Source organism: Capricornis sumatraensis, chromosome X (genome assembly GCF_032405125.1).
Source record: "Capricornis sumatraensis isolate serow.1 chromosome X, serow.2, whole genome shotgun sequence".
NCBI lineage: Eukaryota > Metazoa > Chordata > Mammalia > Artiodactyla > Bovidae > Capricornis > Capricornis sumatraensis.
In genome coordinates this window covers 60743476-60766160 of record NC_091092.1, presented here as the reverse complement: position 1 = coordinate 60766160, position 22685 = coordinate 60743476, and positions in this window count along the sequence as shown.

Sequence of the window (22685 nt, the reverse complement as noted above, 5' to 3'; positions counted from 1 at the left end):
ACGCCACTCCGTCGAAGAAGGTGAAGAAAACAAGAGAAGCAAACTGTTTTCTCCGTTCCTGTGCACGTGAGAACCTGAACCAAAGCCGCAAAAGGTACCAAACTAGGAGTCAGAGTCAAAGAAGGAGGCAGAATCAAAAGAGAAGATAAGCTCAGCCACCCCAGAATGAGAGACCCTGGAGAAGTACAACCTGGGCAGCCAGTAACTGAATAGAAAAGGTCAGACAGTTTAGAATTGTGTCTCCAGTGGTCTGCTTTCTTAGCAATGGTTAACCAGGAAAAGACTGACTCTCACACTAACATAGTAAACTGATGGCTGCGATTAAAATAAACATCGAATGGTGAGAAGATGATATTTGTGTGTGTGTGAATTTTCTGATGGGAAGGGAGGGAAGGAAGAAAAGAGGTGGGCACCTGAGTGGGGAGGGGTGCGCGGTCCCGAGAGATTGGGGGACAGACCCTGAGGTCCCCAGTTAGCCAGAGAGGAGAGGCCTGGACTGGGTCAGGAGTCTGCACTGAAGATGGCGAACCCTGCTTAGCAATTGATCTCAGCAGCAAGGAGTAGTGGTGTGGTGTTACTGACATTGTTTGGGGTGTGGAATGACATTAGGGTCTAGATTGCCAGAACCCAGATGGGAAGAGGGTTTCACATGGGGATGGTGAATGTCATAGTTCCCCTGAGAGAGGCAGGCAGAAATCACATCCTGGCCACTTATGTCATAATGGGCTTTGTTGCATCACTCACCTTTGCTGTCAGCTAAAGGTGCTCAGGAGGCACAAAATGCTGATACAACTGAAACCCACAACCAGCACTCCCAAAGATTAAAATAATGTTTGGAGGGAACAGACCAAATATCACTTAGGCCACTGTTTTCCTAAGAAATTGGTGAGAGCAGTGTGTTCCCAAGGGCAGGGCAGTGGAGGTGGCCCAATCCCGGTGCAGAAGACAAACAGGATCACCACACACGGATAATCTTTTTGGGTGGTGGGCACCATGCAGTTTGTGGGATCTTAGTTCCCTGACCAGGGATTGAACCGGTTCCCCTTCCAGTGAAAGCATGGAGTCCTAACCCCTGGACAGCCAGAGAAGTCAGGACAGAGACTTTTGATACAAGTATTAACATGAGACTGAGTAAAAGCTGGTCTTATATGAATCATCATCCCCTAGTATTTCTAAATAACTACAGTCGTCAAACCTTCTTCCCCAAAAAAATCTTTTGTAGTCCAAGCTCTGCAAGTTTTTGTGGTTTAAATATAAGAGTATGGGGTATCTCATTTGAAGGCAAATTGGAAGTGGTCAAACAAGAGATGGCAAGGGTGAACGTCGACATTCTAGGAATCAGCGAACTAAAATGGACTGGAATGGGTGAATTTAACTCAGATGACCATTATATCTAGTACTGCGGGCAGGAACTCCTCAGAAGACATGGAGTAGCCATCATAGTCAACAAAAGAGTCCGAAATGCAGTACTTGGACGCAATCTCACAAACGACAGAATGATCTCTGTTCGTCTCCAAGGCAAACCATTCAATAGCACAGTTATCCAAGTCTCTGCCCCAAGCAGTAACGCTGAAGAAACTGAAGTTGAACGGTTTTATGAAGACCTACAAGACCTTTTAGAATGAACCCCCCAAAAAGATGTCCTTTTCATTAGAGGGGTCTGGAATGCAAAATTAGGAAGTCAAGAAACACCTGGAGCAACAGGCAAATTTGGCCTTGGAGTGCAGAATGAAGCAGGGCAAAGACTAATAGAGTTTCGCCAAGAAAATGCACTGGTCACAGCAAATACCCTCTTCCAACAACACAAGTAAGACTCTACACATGGACATCACCAGATGGTCAACACCGAAATCAGATTGATTATATCCTTTGCCGCCAAAGATGGAGAAGCTCTATACAGTCAACAAAAACAAGACCAGGAGCAGACTGTGGCTCAGGTCATGAACTCCTTATTACCAAATCCAGACTCAAATGGAAGAAAATAGGGAAAAACCACTAGAGCATTCAGGTATGACTTCAATCAAATCCCTTATGCTTATGCAGTGGAAGTGAGAAATAGATTTAAGGGCCCAGATCTGATAGATAGAGTGCCTGATGAACTATGGAATGAGGTTGGTGACATTGTACAGGAGGCAGGGATCAAGACCACCCCCATGGAAAAGAAATGCAAAAAAGCACAATGGCTGTCTGGGGAGGCCTTACAAATAGCTGTGAAAAGAAGAGGAGCAAAAAGCAAAGGAGAAAAGCAAAGATATAAGCATCTGAATGCAGAGTTGGTGATGGACAGGGAGGCCTGGCGTGCTGTGACTCATGGGGTCACAAAGAGACGGACACGACTGAGCGACTGAAGTGAACTAACGGGGAAACACACATGACACCAAAGAATTTATGTCTATTTTTGCCATTAAATAAAACAAATGCAGACTAATGTGAGAAGGAACTTTATTTGACATGACAATGGTGAGAGGGCCATCGCCCACACAGCAAAAGTAATGGTGAAAATTCTCCAAGATAAGCTTCAACAGTACGTAGACCAAGAACATTCCGATGTTTAAGCTGCATTGAGAAAAGGCAGAGGAACAAGAGATGCAATTGCCAACATCGGTTGGTTCATAGAAAAAGCAAGAGACATCCAGAGAAACATCTACTTCTGCTTTGCCAACTATGCCACAGCATTTGACTGGTGGATCACATCAAATTGTGGGCAATACTCAAAGAGATCGGTATACCTGACCAACTTCCCTGACTCTTGAGTAATCTGTATGCACGTCAAGAAGCAACATTTAGAACTGGACATGGAACAATGACTGGTTCCAAACTGGGAAAGGAGTACATCAAGGCTGTACATTGTAACCTTGCTTACTTAACTTAGATTCAGAGTACATCATGTAAATATCAGATTGGATGAAGCACAAGATGGAATGAAGATTGCCAGGAGAAATATGAATAAATTCAGAAATGCAGACAACACCACGCTTAAGGCAGAAAGCATAAAGAAACCAAAGACCATCTTGATGAGGGTGAAAGAGGATAGAGAGAAAGCTAACTTAAATCAACATCCGAAAAACCAAGGTCATGGCATCCGGTCCAATCATGTTATGGCAAATAGAGGGGGAGACAATGGAAACAGTGACAGACTTTATTTTCGTGGGCTTCAACATCACAGCAGATGCTGACTGCAGCCATGAAATTAAAAGTCACTTGCTCCATGGAAGAAAAGCCATGACTGACCCAGAAAGCATATCAAAAAGCAGAGACATCACTTTGCTGCCAGAGGTCCGTATGTCAAAGCGAAGGTTGTTTCAGTAGCCGAATATGGATGTGATTGTTAAACCATAAAGACAGCTGAGGACTGAATAATTGATGCTTTTGAACTGTGGTGGTAGAGCAGATTTCTTGAGAGTCCCTTGGCCTGCAAGGAAATCAAACCCGTCAACCCTAACGGAAATCAATCCTGATTATTCACTAGAAGGACTGACATTGTAGCTGAAACTCCAGTTCTTTGTCCACCTGATGCAAAGAACTGACTCATTGGAAAAGATTCTGATGCTGGCAAGGAATGAAGGCCAGAGGAGAAGGAGATGACAGAGGATGAGATGGTTGGATGGCATCGGGGATTCGATGGACTTGAGTTTCAGCAAGCTCTGGGAGTTGGTGATGGACAGGGAAGCCTGGTGTGCTGCAGTCCATGGGGCTGCACAGAGTCATGTCGGGAGCCACGTCAGGCGTTACTGACAAAATGGAGGCACGGCCCAAAGCCCCTCTCTTTCTCCCACAAGCACGGACCTGGGATGAAGCAGTTGGGCCTTGTGATTCTGACTTTTTCTTTCCTCTCCTTGGCTGAGTTGACTACAAAGGAACATTAAGGTTCTTAATGTTCTTGAGAGGAGCACGAGAAGGCAGAAAGCCTTGTCTGCAGCTGTGCTCAGAGAAAAATTCATAAAGCTAATCCCTGACATTTGTTCAAGGACTTTTACAAAAGAGTGTTCCAGGATGAGCAAAGAGGTCAGCTTGAGGCCATGGGAGGGATTGCTATCTGAAGCCTATTTGTGAGGAAAATGTTTATGGCAAAGGCATTTACTGAATTTAGAGCTTAGAAATAATTAAATAGTTAGAAGTTAAAGATTTAAGGAATGCTGTAATGGTAGCATATTTTATTATAGCTGATAGATTTAGGAAATTTAAAGATACTAATAGCTAGAAGCCTTTTTAAGAGATAGTGAGCTCAGGATTCTAGGGGCAAATAGGATTTAGAAAGATAAGAAACAAACGGAGGAATGTAGCATGAGTTACAATATAATCACAAGTTAACGATAGGACACATTAAGAGGAAGTAGATAATAGATGGTAAAGCTGAGTCCGAGAGAATCGCTGAAGCAGGAACTCTGTTTGAAGAGCAACAATGATTTATGGAGATAATCAATCTGAATGTGATAAGAAAACTGAAAATGTCAAACTTCTGACCTAATGCTTTTGTAAAAGTATAAAAGAAAACCTTAAACTTGAAATAAATGTGCAGTCCAGGAAAACTGAGAGGCTGCGTGGTTACTCGCGGACACCATCCCTCCCTTCAGATTGAATCCCTGGCTGCTGGAGCTGGACTCTGGCAGAGTCGGGCACAACTGAACGACTGAAAAGAACTGATTGCAATAGGGAGAATGTTTTGAACACACGTTCTTAACATGTCTCAAAATGGAAGAGAAAATGATATTTCTTTAACATGAAAGGATAAGCAGGGTGAGCAACAACTCTGTGTGTGTGTGTGTGTGTGTGTGTGTGTGAGTTTGTGTATCTGTGTGTGTGTGTGTATGTGTGTGTGTGTGTGTGTGTCTGTGAGAGATGGGGCAAGAGGTGGGGATGGATGAACAGACAGCTTGATGGAGCAGTGTGACAGGAAGTGTTTCTTTCTGTAGTGAGCTGATTCTTAGAATGAGCTGTTAAGGGAGCCAGAAAGGTCTGACGCTTAGTGCTTGCTCAAGCTTGGGGGAAAGCTGAAGTTCAGAGGAGAGAAGGTTGGTTAAAGCTTAGCCAAGCCAAATCAGTGGGTATATTATGGATGACTGTGAGCACTTGGCCAGTCTCTGCTGTTGTTTAAGAGAGGCAAAGTCAGCCCTTAGACAGTATTGTTGTTACCAAAATTGCCAGTCCATGTGCTTGATGCAGAATGAGGCCCATCAAAACTTAAGGTTTGAGTTTGGGACAGGGAAAGGTTTATTACAGATTCATACAAGGATGAGGGTGGCTCTTGCCCTAAGAACCCAAAGTTACTGAACGTGTTCAGTAAGTATGTTTAACAGCAAAGGTTAGAGAAAGTTGTGGTAAGTTGTTTGAGACTTCGTGGTGTCACACCCTTTGTGCTTAAGGTTAGGTCATGGTCAGGTAATGATGTTCCTAAATATCTCTATCAGATGGATGTCATTTTCTGTCCTGACAAGAGAGGGCAAAGTCTCAAGGAACAACTTTCCCCATGAAATGTCCCATCCTGGTCAAACAGAAACAGGTTTCAATTGGCAGCTCCTTCAGGGCAAGCTTCCCATATTCTACCCAGCTCTCATCCTCGATGGAGCCAGGTACCCAACACAATAGGTCCTGTCTCCTCAAGCTGTCCAACTGAGGAGACCAGTTCTCACAGACTGAGACCCAGAAAGATGGCCACCTGCTATTAAGTTGCAGAGACAGGGATGGGGGAGAGGTTCACCGCTCCTCACGGCCTGGGCCAAGGCTAGTGGAGGGACTTAGTGAGGGCTCTGAATCACTAAAGGATGTAGTCCCCAGTCTATTCCCTGGGACCATCCAGCTCACCCACTGGCGCAACGTTGGGTGATCTCCAGGCCCTCCAAAAGCATGCCAGAATCTCTCTTCTCTCACTTTCCACCTGATGACCACCACACCACCCTTACTTAATCACTTCCCCAATGGTCCCTCATTGACAGTAACTGTGGGCAGGGCCTACTGAGGTGTTAATCAATAGCTGAGCAGGACGATGAATGGCCACTCCTTAACAGTTGGCGGCTTGTAAATGGGGCCACCTGAGGCACCAAGCAAGGCTGAGCCACACCTGTTGCCTAGGAACAGGGTGGGTTGAAAAGAAGCACACCAATGGCGAACTGCATAGGGCTGTGCTCACTCTGCTCTGTTACACTGTGCATAGAATAAGAATCACTGTGAGGTTAAGGTTTGTCAAAGTCGTTCTCAAGGTGGGCTGGCTTTCACATTCTTGTTGGCTTTGAAATATTAGCTATGCTATATGCGGCACATGTGATCATGTGGCAGCTGTGGGAGGGGCATATAGATGAGCACGGCTCACAGGCATGCCTGGCAATACAATGAAAAGAATGATGTACCAAAGTTAAAGAAGCCTGTGAAATCAAATCCTGATTAGGAACAGAGTCAATTAAATAGAGTAAAGCACACTGGACCCAACGTCCCCTTAGGTAACAGAGCAGCATGAGCACAGCCCTTAGCAGGTAGCCATTGCTGTGCCTGATGACTCCACATCCTGTTACTAAGCAACCGGTCTTGCCTAGCGATTGGACAGTGCAACCCTGGGCCCTGCCCATAAGCAACCAACTATCAATGAGGTACCTACTGGTACTTCTCCTGCTCAGCTATTGGTCAGCTCCACAGTGGGCCCTATCTGATGATCACTGTTAATGTGGGCCCACTGGGGAAGTGACTCACTCAAGAGTTAGGGGCAGAGTGGTAAACGGACTCTTGCCTTTGGGCACCTTCCTTTTCTTTTCTTCATTATTTTGTAAATCGGGAATGTATTTCTGGTAGATGGGGCAAGGTGAGTTTCCCTCCTCAATATGAGAGTTGAAGTGTCCCCAACAATATTAGTGGAGGAGGCATTTAACACTTTCTTTGCTCTGAAGTGTAATCTTATGGAGACGGTGTATAGATCTTGGGGCAACGGACTGAAGATGCACCAAGCCTTGGGGTCTCTAAAGCTCATTGGAGTAGAAAAAACTTCCAACCTGTTCTTAATTACCTGCTTGTTCTTCAGTTCCTTAAGCCCCTCAAGAACCCCTGATAGGAAGAGGGTGGTCTAAAGATGAAGTGACTAGAGGACTCTGAAGTGCTGAAATGGGATGAAAAGTGTTTGGCAGAGGTTCATACAGGGATGGAGGGGGCAGGAGTGTGGAAGGGGGACATCCAAGTCCAAGAATAAAGGGCACTGAAGGAAAGTCTGAGGGTCATGAGAAGAAACACCATGCCCCTGAATCACCACTCCCCAGAATCAAACACACAGAGGGGTCAAGGGTGGGAAAGGTGTATCATGGCCTCCCTCAGCACCCACTAACCCATGTTGATGGGCACAGTGGTACATTGTGATGTCTAAGACCCCAAAGCCACCATTGGCTGGGGGAGTGCCTAGCTGACCAATCAGAGTGAAGGGTGTGGCTCCTCATTGTCCTGGGAAGGTATATATAGGGAGGTCAGAGGCAGAGATTCTGGGTTAGGCCACTTCATGGTGTCATCATGGCTACGGTAACCAGGAAGCCACGGCAGCCAAGAAGAGTTGCAGTGCGGTTTGCTTCCAGCATGAAAGGAAGAAAGAAGACCCTTTGGCAACGGAGATACAGAGGCAGTGTCAAGGTAAGATGATTCCATCGACACTCCCCAGGTTCTCCATTGACTTTGGTGCCCAAGACCTCTACACTGCCCTTGCCTGGCGCAAAAGTCCTCATCAGGCCACCTCCCTTTTCATGAAATCTCCCTTCCAACTCAGTTGTTATACTCTTTCCTCAAAACTCATACCCTTCTTTTGTCTTTCAAGGCACGAAATATGACCGTGAGCGTCAGAAGACCTCTAAAAGGAACCTTGAGAAAGAAAATCCGATCGTACGCCACTCCGTCGAAGAAGGTGAAGAAAACAAGAGAAGCAAACTGTTTTCTCCGTTCCTGTGCACGTGAGAACCTGAACCAAAGCCGCAAAAGGTACCAAACTAGGAGTCAGAGTCAAAGAAGGAGGCAGAATCAAAAGAGAAGATAAGCTCAGCCACCCCAGAATGAGAGACCCTGGAGAAGTACAACCTGGGCAGCCAGTAACTGAATAGAAAAGGTCAGACAGTTTAGAATTGTGTCTCCAGTGGTCTGCTTTCTTAGCAATGGTTAACCAGGAAAAGACTGACTCTCACACTAACATAGTAAACTGATGGCTGCGATTAAAATAAACATCGAATGGTGAGAAGATGATATTTGTGTGTGTGTGAATTTTCTGATGGGAAGGGAGGGAAGGAAGAAAAGAGGTGGGCACCTGAGTGGGGAGGGGTGCGCGGTCCCGAGAGATTGGGGGACAGACCCTGAGGTCCCCAGTTAGCCAGAGAGGAGAGGCCTGGACTGGGTCAGGAGTCTGCACTGAAGATGGCGAACCCTGCTTAGCAATTGATCTCAGCGGCAAGGAGTAGTGGTGTGGTGTTACTGCCATTGTTTGGGGTGTGGAATGACATTAGGGTCTAGATTGCCAGAACCCAGATGGGAAGAGGGTTTCACATGGGGATGGTGAATGTCATAGTTCCCCTGAGAGAGGCAGGCAGAAATCACATCCTGGCCACTTATGTCATAATGGGCTTTGTTGCATCACTCACCTTTGCTGTCAGCTAAAGGTGCTCAGGAGGCACAAAATGCTGATACAACTGAAACCCACAACCAGCACTCCCAAAGATTAAAATAATGTTTGGAGGGAACAGACCAAATATCACTTAGGCCACTGTTTTCCTAAGAAATTGGTGGGAGCAGTGTGTTCCCAAGGGCAGGGCAGTGGAGGTGGCCCAATCCCGGTGCAGAAGACAAACAGGATCACCACACACGGATAATCTTTTTGGGTGGTGGGCACCATGCAGTTTGTGGGATCTTAGTTCCCTGACCAGGGATTGAACCGGTTCCCCTTCCAGTGAAAGCATGGAGTCCTAACCCCTGGACAGCCAGAGAAGTCAGGACAGAGACTTTTGATACAAGTATTAACATGAGACTGAGTAAAAGCTGGTCTTATATGAATCATCATCCCCTAGTATTTCTAAATAACTACAGTCGTCAAACCTTCTTCCCCCAAAAAATCTTTTGTAGTCCAAGCTCTGCAAGTTTTTGTGGTTTAAATATAAGAGTATGGGGTATCTCATTTGAAGGCAAATTGGAAGTGGTCAAACAAGAGATGGCAAGGGTGAACGTCGACATTCTAGGAATCAGCGAACTAAAATGGACTGGAATGGGTGAATTTAACTCAGATGACCATTATATCTAGTACTGCGGGCAGGAACTCCTCAGAAGACATGGAGTAGCCATCATAGTCAACAAAAGAGTCCGAAATGCAGTACTTGGACGCAATCTCACAAACGACAGAATGATCTCTGTTCGTCTCCAAGGCAAACCATTAAATAGCACAGTTATCCAAGTCTCTGCCCCAAGCAGTAATGCTGAAGAAACTGAAGTTGAACGGTTTTATGAAGACCTACAAGACCTTTTAGAACGAACCCCCCAAAAAGATGTCCTTTTCATTAGAGGGGTCTGGAATGCAAAAGTAGAAAGTCAAGAAACACCTGGAGCAACAGGCAAATTTGGCCTTGGAGTGCAGAATGAAGCAGGGCAAAGACTAATAGAGTTTCGCCAAGAAAATGCACTGGTCACAGCAAATACCCTCTTCCAACAACACAAGTAAGACTCTACACATGGACATCACCAGATGGTCAACACCGAAATCAGATTGATTATATCCTTTGCCGCCAAAGATGGAGAAGCTCTATACAGTCAACAAAAACAAGACCAGGAGCAGACTGTGGCTCAGGTCATGAACTCCTTATTACCAAATCCAGACTCAAATGGAAGAAAATAGGGAAAAACCACTAGAGCATTCAGGTATGACTTCAATCAAATCCCTTATGCTTATGCAGTGGAAGTGAGAAATAGATTTAAGGGCCCAGATCTGATAGATAGAGTGCCTGATGAACTATGGAATGAGGTTGGTGACATTGTACAGGAGGCAGGGATCAAGACCACCCCCATGGAAAAGAAATGCAAAAAAGCACAATGGCTGTCTGGGGAGGCCTTACAAATAGCTGTGAAAAGAAGAGGAGCAAAAAGCAAAGGAGAAAAGCAAAGATATAAGCATCTGAATGCAGAGTTGGTGATGGACAGGGAGGCCTGGCGTGCTGTGACTCATGGGGTCACAAAGAGACGGACACGACTGAGCGACTGAAGTGAACTAACGGGGAAACACACATGACACCAAAGAATTTATGTCTATTTTTGCCATTAAATAAAACAAATGCAGACTAATGTGAGAAGGAACTTTATTTGACATGACAATGGTGAGAGGGCCATCGCCCACACAGCAAAAGTAATGGTGAAAATTCTCCAAGATAAGCTTCAACAGTACGTAGACCAAGAACATTCCGATGTTTAAGCTGCATTGAGAAAAGGCAGAGGAACAAGAGATGCAATTGCCAACATCGGTTGGTTCATAGAAAAAGCAAGAGACATCCAGAGAAACATCTACTTCTGCTTTGCCAACTATGCCACAGCATTTGACTGGTGGATCACATCAAATTGTGGGCAATACTCAAAGAGATCGGTATACCTGACCAACTTCCCTGACTCTTGAGTAATCTGTATGCACGTCAAGAAGCAACATTTAGAACTGGACATGGAACAATGACTGGTTCCAAACTGGGAAAGGAGTACATCAAGGCTGTACATTGTAACCTTGCTTACTTAACTTAGATTCAGAGTACATCATGTAAATATCAGATTGGATGAAGCACAAGATGGAATGAAGATTGCCAGGAGAAATATGAATAAATTCAGAAATGCAGACAACACCACGCTTAAGGCAGAAAGCATAAAGAAACCAAAGACCATCTTGATGAGGGTGAAAGAGGATAGAGAGAAAGCTAACTTAAATCAACATCCGAAAAACCAAGGTCATGGCATCCGGTCCAATCATGTTATGGCAAATAGAGGGGGAGACAATGGAAACAGTGACAGACTTTATTTTCGTGGGCTTCAACATCACAGCAGATGCTGACTGCAGCCATGAAATTAAAAGTCACTTGCTCCATGGAAGAAAAGCCATGACTGACCCAGAAAGCATATCAAAAAGCAGAGACATCACTTTGCTGCCAGAGGTCCGTATGTCAAAGCGAAGGTTGTTTCAGTAGCCGAATATGGATGTGATTGTTAAACCATAAAGACAGCTGAGGACTGAATAATTGATGCTTTTGAACTGTGGTGGTAGAGCAGATTTCTTGAGAGTCCCTTGGCCTGCAAGGAAATCAAACCCGTCAACCCTAACGGAAATCAATCCTGATTATTCACTAGAAGGACTGACATTGTAGCTGAAACTCCAGTTCTTTGTCCACCTGATGCAAAGAACTGACTCATTGGAAAAGATTCTGATGCTGGCAAGGAATGAAGGCCAGAGGAGAAGGAGATGACAGAGGATGAGATGGTTGGATGGCATCGGGGATTCGATGGACTTGAGTTTCAGCAAGCTCTGGGAGTTGGTGATGGACAGGGAAGCCTGGTGTGCTGCAGTCCATGGGGCTGCACAGAGTCATGTCGGGAGCCACGTCAGGCGTTACTGACAAAATGGAGGCACGGCCCAAAGCCCCTCTCTTTCTCCCACAAGCACGGACCTGGGATGAAGCAGTTGGGCCTTGTGATTCTGACTTTTTCTTTCCTCTCCTTGGCTGAGTTGACTACAAAGGAACATTAAGGTTCTTAATGTTCTTGAGAGGAGCACGAGAAGGCAGAAAGCCTTGTCTGCAGCTGTGCTCAGAGAAAAATTCATAAAGCTAATCCCTGACATTTGTTCAAGGACTTTTACAAAAGAGTGTTCCAGGATGAGCAAAGAGGTCAGCTTGAGGCCATGGGAGGGATTGCTATCTGAAGCCTATTTGTGAGGAAAATGTTTATGGCAAAGGCATTTACTGAATTTAGAGCTTAGAAATAATTAAATAGTTAGAAGTTAAAGATTTAAGGAATGCTGTAATGGTAGCATATTTTATTATAGCTGATAGATTTAGGAAATTTAAAGATACTAATAGCTAGAAGCCTTTTTAAGAGATAGTGAGCTCAGGATTCTAGGGGCAAATAGGATTTAGAAAGATAAGAAACAAACGGAGGAATGTAGCATGAGTTACAATATAATCACAAGTTAACGATAGGACACATTAAGAGGAAGTAGATAATAGATGGTAAAGCTGAGTCCGAGAGAATCGCTGAAGCAGGAACTCTGTTTGAAGAGCAACAATGATTTATGGAGATAATCAATCTGAATGTGATAAGAAAACTGAAAATGTCAAACTTCTGACCTAATGCTTTTGTAAAAGTATAAAAGAAAACCTTAAACTTGAAATAAATGTGCAGTCCAGGAAAACTGAGAGGCTGCGTGGTTACTCGCGGACACCATCCCTCCCTTCAGATTGAATCCCTGGCTGCTGGAGCTGGACTCTGGCAGAGTCGGGCACAACTGAACGACTGAAAAGAACTGATTGCAATAGGGAGAATGTTTTGAACACACGTTCTTAACATGTCTCAAAATGGAAGAGAAAATGATATTTCTTTAACATGAAAGGATAAGCAGGGTGAGCAACAACTCTGTGTGTGTGTGTGTGTGTGTGTGTGTGAGTTTGTGTATCTGTGTGTGTGTGTGTATGTGTGTGTGTGTGTGTGTGTCTGTGAGAGATGGGGCAAGAGGTGGGGATGGATGAACAGACAGCTTGATGGAGCAGTGTGACAGGAAGTGTTTCTTTCTGTAGTGAGCTGATTCTTAGAATGAGCTGTTAAGGGAGCCAGAAAGGTCTGACGCTTAGTGCTTGCTCAAGCTTGGGGGAAAGCTGAAGTTCAGAGGAGAGAAGGTTGGTTAAAGCTTAGCCAAGCCAAATCAGTGGGTATATTATGGATGACTGTGAGCACTTGGCCAGTCTCTGCTGTTGTTTAAGAGAGGCAAAGTCAGCCCTTAGACAGTATTGTTGTTACCAAAATTGCCAGTCCATGTGCTTGATGCAGAATGAGGCCCATCAAAACTTAAGGTTTGAGTTTGGGACAGGGAAAGGTTTATTACAGATTCATACAAGGATGAGGGTGGCTCTTGCCCTAAGAACCCAAAGTTACTGAACGTGTTCAGTAAGTATGTTTAACAGCAAAGGTTAGAGAAAGTTGTGGTAAGTTGTTTGAGACTTCGTGGTGTCACACCCTTTGTGCTTAAGGTTAGGTCATGGTCAGGTAATGATGTTCCTAAATATCTCTATCAGATGGATGTCATTTTCTGTCCTGACAAGAGAGGGCAAAGTCTCAAGGAACAACTTTCCCCATGAAATGTCCCATCCTGGTCAAACAGAAACAGGTTTCAATTGGCAGCTCCTTCAGGGCAAGCTTCCCATATTCTACCCAGCTCTCATCCTCGATGGAGCCAGGTACCCAACACAATAGGTCCTGTCTCCTCAAGCTGTCCAACTGAGGAGACCAGTTCTCACAGACTGAGACCCAGAAAGATGGCCACCTGCTATTAAGTTGCAGAGACAGGGATGGGGGAGAGGTTCACCGCTCCTCACGGCCTGGGCCAAGGCTAGTGGAGGGACTTAGTGAGGGCTCTGAATCACTAAAGGATGTAGTCCCCAGTCTATTCCCTGGGACCATCCAGCTCACCCACTGGCGCAACGTTGGGTGATCTCCAGGCCCTCCAAAAGCATGCCAGAATCTCTCTTCTCTCACTTTCCACCTGATGACCACCACACCACCCTTACTTAATCACTTCCCCAATGGTCCCTCATTGACAGTAACTGTGGGCAGGGCCTACTGAGGTGTTAATCAATAGCTGAGCAGGACGATGAATGGCCACTCCTTAACAGTTGGCGGCTTGTAAATGGGGCCACCTGAGGCACCAAGCAAGGCTGAGCCACACCTGTTGCCTAGGAACAGGGTGGGTTGAAAAGAAGCACACCAATGGCGAACTGCATAGGGCTGTGCTCACTCTGCTCTGTTACACTGTGCATAGAATAAGAATCACTGTGAGGTTAAGGTTTGTCAAAGTCGTTCTCAAGGTGGGCTGGCTTTCACATTCTTGTTGGCTTTGAAATATTAGCTATGCTATATGCGGCACATGTGATCATGTGGCAGCTGTGGGAGGGGCATATAGATGAGCACGGCTCACAGGCATGCCTGGCAATACAATGAAAAGAATGATGTACCAAAGTTAAAGAAGCCTGTGAAATCAAATCCTGATTAGGAACAGAGTCAATTAAATAGAGTAAAGCACACTGGACCCAACGTCCCCTTAGGTAACAGAGCAGCATGAGCACAGCCCTTAGCAGGTAGCCATTGCTGTGCCTGATGACTCCACATCCTGTTACTAAGCAACCGGTCTTGCCTAGCGATTGGACAGTGCAACCCTGGGCCCTGCCCATAAGCAACCAACTATCAATGAGGTACCTACTGGTACTTCTCCTGCTCAGCTATTGGTCAGCTCCACAGTGGGCCCTATCTGATGATCACTGTTAATGTGGGCCCACTGGGGAAGTGACTCACTCAAGAGTTAGGGGCAGAGTGGTAAACGGACTCTTGCCTTTGGGCACCTTCGTTTTCTTTTCTTCATTATTTTGTAAATCGGGAATGTATTTCTGGTAGATGGGGCAAGGTGAGTTTCCCTCCTCAATATGAGAGTTGAAGTGTCCCCAACAATATTAGTGGAGGAGGCATTTAACACTTTCTTTGCTCTGAAGTGTAATCTTATGGAGACGGTGTATAGATCTTGGGGCAACGGACTGAAGATGCACCAAGCCTTGGGGTCTCTAAAGCTCATTGGAGTAGAAAAAACTTCCAACCTGTTCTTAATTACCTGCTTGTTCTTCAGTTCCTTAAGCCCCTCAAGAACCCCTGATAGGAAGAGGGTGGTCTAAAGATGAAGTGACTAGAGGACTCTGAAGTGCTGAAATGGGATGAAAAGTGTTTGGCAGAGGTTCATACAGGGATGGAGGGGGCAGGAGTGTGGAAGGGGGACATCCAAGTCCAAGAATAAAGGGCACTGAAGGAAAGTCTGAGGGTCATGAGAAGAAACACCATGCCCCTGAATCACCACTCCCCAGAATCAAACACACAGAGGGGTCAAGGGTGGGAAAGGTGTATCATGGCCTCCCTCAGCACCCACTAACCCATGTTGATGGGCACAGTGGTACATTGTGATGTCTAAGACCCCAAAGCCACCATTGGCTGGGGGAGTGCCTAGCTGACCAATCAGAGTGAAGGGTGTGGCTCCTCATTGTCCTGGGAAGGTATATATAGGGAGGTCAGAGGCAGAGATTCTGGGTTAGGCCACTTCATGGTGTCATCATGGCTACGGTAACCAGGAAGCCACGGCAGCCAAGAAGAGTTGCAGTGCGGTTTGCTTCCAGCATGAAAGGAAGAAAGAAGACCCTTTGGCAACGGAGATACAGAGGCAGTGTCAAGGTAAGATGATTCCATCGACACTCCCCAGGTTCTCCATTGACTTTGGTGCCCAAGACCTCTACACTGCCCTTGCCTGGCGCAAAAGTCCTCATCAGGCCACCTCCCTTTTCATGAAATCTCCCTTCCAACTCAGTTGTTATACTCTTTCCTCAAAACTCATACCCTTCTTTTGTCTTTCAAGGCACGAAATATGACCGTGAGCGTCAGAAGACCTCTAAAAGGAACCTTGAGAAAGAAAATCCGATCGTACGCCACTCCGTCGAAGAAGGTGAAGAAAACAAGAGAAGCAAACTGTTTTCTCCGTTCCTGTGCACGTGAGAACCTGAACCAAAGCCGCAAAAGGTACCAAACTAGGAGTCAGAGTCAAAGAAGGAGGCAGAATCAAAAGAGAAGATAAGCTCAGCCACCCCAGAATGAGAGACCCTGGAGAAGTACAACCTGGGCAGCCAGTAACTGAATAGAAAAGGTCAGACAGTTTAGAATTGTGTCTCCAGTGGTCTGCTTTCTTAGCAATGGTTAACCAGGAAAAGACTGACTCTCACACTAACATAGTAAACTGATGGCTGCGATTAAAATAAACATCGAATGGTGAGAAGATGATATTTGTGTGTGTGTGAATTTTCTGATGGGAAGGGAGGGAAGGAAGAAAAGAGGTGGGCACCTGAGTGGGGAGGGGTGCGCGGTCCCGAGAGATTGGGGGACAGACCCTGAGGTCCCCAGTTAGCCAGAGAGGAGAGGCCTGGACTGGGTCAGGAGTCTGCACTGAAGATGGCGAACCCTGCTTAGCAATTGATCTCAGCGGCAAGGAGTAGTGGTGTGGTGTTACTGCCATTGTTTGGGGTGTGGAATGACATTAGGGTCTAGATTGCCAGAACCCAGATGGGAAGAGGGTTTCACATGGGGATGGTGAATGTCATAGTTCCCCTGAGAGAGGCAGGCAGAAATCACATCCTGGCCACTTATGTCATAATGGGCTTTGTTGCATCACTCACCTTTGCTGTCAGCTAAAGGTGCTCAGGAGGCACAAAATGCTGATACAACTGAAACCCACAACCAGCACTCCCAAAGATTAAAATAATGTTTGGAGGGAACAGACCAAATATCACTTAGGCCACTGTTTTCCTAAGAAATTGGTGGGAGCAGTGTGTTCCCAAGGGCAGGGCAGTGGAGGTGGCCCAATCCCGGTGCAGAAGACAAACAGGATCACCACACACGGATAATCTTTTTGGGTGGTGGGCACCATGCAGTTTGTGGGATCTTAGTTCCCTGACCAGGGATTGAACCGGTTCCCCTTCCAGTGAAAGCATGGAGTCCTAACCCCTGGACAGCCAGAGAAGTCAGGACAGAGACTTTTGATACAAGTATTAACATGAGACTGAGTAAAAGCTGGTCTTATATGAATCATCATCCCCTAGTATTTCTAAATAACTACAGTCGTCAAACCTTCTTCCCCCAAAAAATCTTTTGTAGTCCAAGCTCTGCAAGTTTTTGTGGTTTAAATATAAGAGTATGGGGTATCTCATTTGAAGGCAAATTGGAAGTGGTCAAACAAGAGATGGCAAGGGTGAACGTCGACATTCTAGGAATCAGCGAACTAAAATGGACTGGAATGGGTGAATTTAACTCAGATGACCATGATATCTAGCACTGCGGGCAGGAACTCCTCAGAAGACATGGAGTAGCCATCATAGTCAACAAAAGAGTCTGAAATGCAGTACTTGGACGCAGTCTCACAAACGACAGAATGATCTCTGTTCCTCTCCATGGCAAACCATTCAATAGCACAGTTATCCAAGTCTCTGCCCCAAGCAGTAACGCTGAAGAAACTGAAGTTGAACGGTTTTATGAAGACCTACAAGACCTTTTAGAACGAACCCCCCAAAAAGATGTCCTTTTCATTAGAGGGGTCTGGAATGCAAAAGTAGGAAGTCAAGAAACACCTGGAGCAACAGGCAAATTTGGCCTTGGAGTGCAGAATGAAGCAGGGCAAAGACTAATAGAGTTTCGCCAAGAAAATGCACTGGTCACAGCAAATACCCTCTTCCAACAACACAAGTAAGACTCTACACATGGACATCACCAGATGGTCAACACCGAAATCAGATTGATTATATCCTTTGCCGCCAAAGATGGAGAAGCTCTATACAGTCAACAAAAACAAGACCAGGAGCAGACTGTGGCTCAGGTCATGAACTCCTTATTACCAAATCCAGACTCAAATGGAAGAAAATAGGGAAAAACCACTAGAGCATTCAGGTATGACTTCAATCAAATCCCTTATGATTATGCAGTGGAAGTGAGAAATAGATTTAAGGGCCCAGATCTGATAGATAGAGTGCCTGATGAACTATGGAATGAGGTTGGTGACATTGTACAGGAGGCAGGGATCAAGACCACCCCCATGGAAAAGAAATGCAAAAAAGCACAATGGCTGTCTGGGGAGGCCTTACAAATAGCTGTGAAAAGAAGAGGAGCAAAAAGCAAAGGAGAAAAGCAAAGATATAAGCATCTGAATGCAGAGTTGGTGATGGACAGGGAGGCCTGGCGTGCTGTGACTCATGGGGTCACAAAGAGTTGGACACGACTGAGCGACTGAAGCGAACTAACGGGAAAACACACATGACACCAAAGAATTTATGTCTATTTTTGCCATTAAATAATACAAATGCAGACTAATGTGAGAAGGAACTGTATTTGACACGACAATGGTGAGAGGGCCATCGCCCACACAGCAAAAGTAATGGTGAAAATTCTCCAGGATAAGCTTCAACAGTACATAGACCAAGAACATTCCAATGTTTAAGCTGCATTGAGAAAAGGCAGAGGAACAAGAGATGCAATTGCCAACATCGGTTGGTTCATAGAAAAAGCAAGAGACATCCAGAGAAACATCTACTTCTGCTTTGCCAACTATGCCACAGCATTTGACTGGTGGATCACATCAAATTGTGGGCAATACTCAAAGAGATCGGTATACCTGACCAACTTCCCTGACTCTTGAGAAATCTGTATGCACGTCAAGAAGCAACATTTAGAACTGGACATGGAACAATGACTGGTTCCAAACTGGGAAAGGAGTACATCAAGGCTGTACATTGTAACCTTGCTTACTTAACTTATATTCAGTGTACATCATGTAAATATCAGATTGGATGAAGCACAAGATGGAATGAAGATTGCCAGGAGAAATATGAATAAATTCAGAAATGCAGACAACACCACGCTTAAGGCAGAAAGCATAAAGAAACCAAAGACCATCTTGATGAGGGTGAAAGAGGATAGAGAGAAAGCTAACTTAAATCAACATCCGAAAAACCAAGGTCATGGCATCCGGTCCACTCATGTTATGGCAAATAGGGGGGGAGACAATGGAAACAGTGACAGACTTTATTTTCGTGGGCTTCAACATCACAGCAGATGCTGACTGCAGCCATGAAATTAAAAGTCACTTGCTCCATGGAAGAAAAGCCATGACTGACCCAGAAAGCATATCAAAAAGCAGAGATATCACTTTGCTGCCAGAGGTCCGTATGTCAAAGCGAAGGTTGTTTCAGTAGCCGAATATGGATGTGATTGTTAAACCATAAAGACAGCTGAGGGCTGAATAATTGATGCTTTTGAACTGTGGTGGTAGAGAAGATTCTTGAGAGTCCCTTGGCCTGCAAGGAAATCAAACTCGTCAACCCTAACGGAAATCAATCCTGATTATTCACTAGAAGGACTGACATTGTAGCTGAAACTCCAGTTCTTTGTCCACCTGATGCAAAGAACTGACTCATTGGAAAAGATTCTGATGCTGGCAAGGAATGAAGGCCAGAGGAGAAGGAGATGACAGAGGATGAGATGGTTGCATGGCATCGGGGATTCGATGGACTTGAGTTTCAGCAAGCTCTGGGAGTTGGTGATGGACAGGGAAGCCTGGTGTGCTGCAGTCCATGGGGCTGCACAGAGTCATGTCGGGAGCCATGTCAGGCGTTACTGACAAAATGGAGGCACGGCCCAAAGCCCCTCTCTTTCTCCCACAAGCACGGACCTGGGATGAAGCAGTTGGGCCTTGTGATTCTGACTTTTTCTTTCCTCTCCTTGGCTGAGTTGACTACAAAGGAACATTAAGGTTCTTAATGTTCTTGAGAGGAGCACGAGAAGGCAGAAAGCCTTGTCTGCAGCTGTGCTCAGAGAAAAATTCATAAAGCTAATCCCTGACATTTGTTCAAGGACTTTTACAAAAGAGTGTTCCAGGATGAGCAAAGAGGTCAGCTTGAGGCCACGGGAGGGATTGCTATCTGAAGCCTATTTGTGAGGAAAATGTTTATGGCAAAGGCATTTACTGAATTTAGAGCTTAGAAATAATTAAATAGTTAGAAGTTAAAGATTTAAGGAATGCTGTAATGGTAGCATATTTTATTATAGCTGATAGATTTAGGAAATTTAAAGATACTAATAGCTAGAAGCCTTTTTAAGAGATAGTGAGCTCAGGATGTTAGGGGCAAATAGGATTTAGAAAGATAAGAAACAAACGGAGGAATGTAGCATGAGTTACAATATAATCACAAGTTAACGATAGGACATATTAAGACGAAGTAGATAATAGATGGTAAAGCTGAGTCCGAGAGAATCGCTGAAGCAGGAACTCTGTTTGAAGAGCAACAATGATTTATGGAGATAATAAATCTGAATATGATAAGAAAACTGAAAATGTCAAACTTCTGACCTAATGCTTTTGTAAAAGTATAAAAGAAAACCTTAAACTTGAAATAAATGTGCAGTCCAGGAAAACTGAGAGGCTGCGTGGTTACTCGCGGACACCATCGCTCCCTTCAGATTGAATCCCTGGCTGCTGGAGCTGGACTCTGGCAGAGTCGGGCACAACTGAACGACTGAAAAGAACTGATTGCAATAGGGAGAATGTTTTGAACACACGTTCTTAACATGTCTCAAAATGGAAGAGAAAATGATATTTCTTTAACATGAAAGGATAAGCAGGGTGAGCAACAACTCTGTGTGTGTGTGTGTGTGTGTGTGAGTTTGTGTATCTGTGTGTGTGTGTGTATGTGTGTGTGTGTGTGTGTGTCTGTGAGAGATGGGGCAAGAGGTGGGGATGGATGAACAGACAGCTTGATGGAGCAGTGTGACAGGAAGTGTTTCTTTCTGTAGTGAGCTGATTCTTAGAATGAGCTGTTAAGGGAGCCAGAAAGGTCTGACGCTTAGTGCTTGCTCAAGCTTGGGGGAAAGCTGAAGTTCAGAGGAGAGAAGGTTGGTTAAAGCTTAGCCAAGCCAAATCAGTGGGTATATTATGGATGACTGTGAGCACTTGGCCAGTCTCTGCTGTTGTTTAAGAGAGGCAAAGTCAGCCCTTAGACAGTATTGTTGTTACCAAAATTGCCAGTCCATGTGCTTGATGCAGAATGAGGCCCATCAAAACTTAAGGTTTGAGTTTGGGACAGGGAAAGGTTTATTACAGATTCATACAAGGATGAGGGTGGCTCTTGCCCTAAGAACCCAAAGTTACTGAACGTGTTCAGTAAGTATGTTTAACAGCAAAGGTTAGAGAAAGTTGTGGTAAGTTGTTTGAGACTTCGTGGTGTCACACCCTTTGTGCTTAAGGTTAGGTCATGGTCAGGTAATGATGTTCCTAAATATCTCTATCAGATGGATGTCATTTTCTGTCCTGACAAGAGAGGGCAAAGTCTCAAGGAACAACTTTCCCCATGAAATGTCCCATCCTGGTCAAACAGAAACAGGTTTCAATTGGCAGCTCCTTCAGGGCAAGCTTCCCATATTCTACCCAGCTCTCATCCTCGATGGAGCCCGGTACCCAACACAATAGGTCCTGTCTCCTCAAGCTGTCCAACTGAGGAGACCAGTTCTCACAGACTGAGACCCAGAAAGATGGCCACCTGCTATTAAGTTGCAGGGACAGGGATGGGGGAGAGGTTCACCGCTCCTCACGGCCTGGGCCAAGGCTAGTGGAGGGACTTAGTGAGGGCTCTGAATCACTAAAGGATGTAGTCCCCAGTCTATTCCCTGGGACCATCCAGCTCACCCACTGGCGCAACGTTGGGTGATCTCCAGGCCCTCCAAAAGCATGCCAGAATCTCTCTTCTCTCACTTTCCACCTGATGACCACCACACCACCCTTACTTAATCACTTCCCCAATGGTCCCTCATTGACAGTAACTGTGGGCAGGGCCCACTGAGGTGTTGATCAATAGCTGAGCAGGACAATGAATGGCCACTCCTTGACAGTTGGCGGCTTGTAAATGGGGCCACCTGAGGCACCAAGCAAGGCTGAGCCACACCTGTTGCCTAGGAACAGGGTGGGTTGAAAAGAAGCACACCAATGGCGAACTGCATAGGGCTGTGCTCACTCTGCTCTGTTACACTGTGCATAGAATAAGAATCACTGTGAGGTTAAGGTTTGTCAAAGTCGTTCTCAAGGTGGGCTGGCTTTCACATTCTTGTTGGCTTTGAAATATTAGCTATGCTATATGCGGCACATGTGATCACGTGGCAGCTGTGGGAGGGGCGTATAGATGAGCACGGCTCACAGGCATGCCTGGCAATACAATGAAAAGAATGATGTACCAAAGTTAAAGAAGCCTGTGAAATCAAATCCTGATTAGGAACAGCGTCAATTAAACAGAGTAAAGCACACTGGACCCAACGTCTCCTTAGGTAACAGAGCAGCATGAGCACAGCCCTTAGCAGGTAGCCATTGCTGTGCCTGATGACTCCACATCCTGTTACTAAGCAACCGGTCTTGCCTAGCAATTGGACAGTGCAACCCTGGGCCCTGCCCATAAGCAACCAACTATCAATGAGGTACCTACTGGTACTTCTCCTGCTCAGCTATTGGTCAGCTCCACAGTGGGCCCTATCTGATGATCACTGTTAATGTGGGCCCACTGGGGAAGTGACTCACTCAAGAGTTAGGGGCAGAGTGGTAAACGGACTCTTGCCTTTGGGCACCTTCCTTTTCTTTTCTTCATTTTTTTGTAAATCGGGAATGTATTTCTGGTAGATGGGGCAAGGTGAGTTTCCCTCCTCAATATGAGAGTTGAAGTGTCCCCAACAATATTAGTGGAGGAGGCATTTAACACTTTCTTTGCTCTGAAGTGTAATCTTATGGAGACGGTGTATAGATCTTGGGGCAAGGGACTGAAGATGCACCAAGCCTTGGGGTCTCTAAAGCTCATTGGAGTAGAAAAAACTTCCAACCTGTTCTTAATTACCTGCTTGTT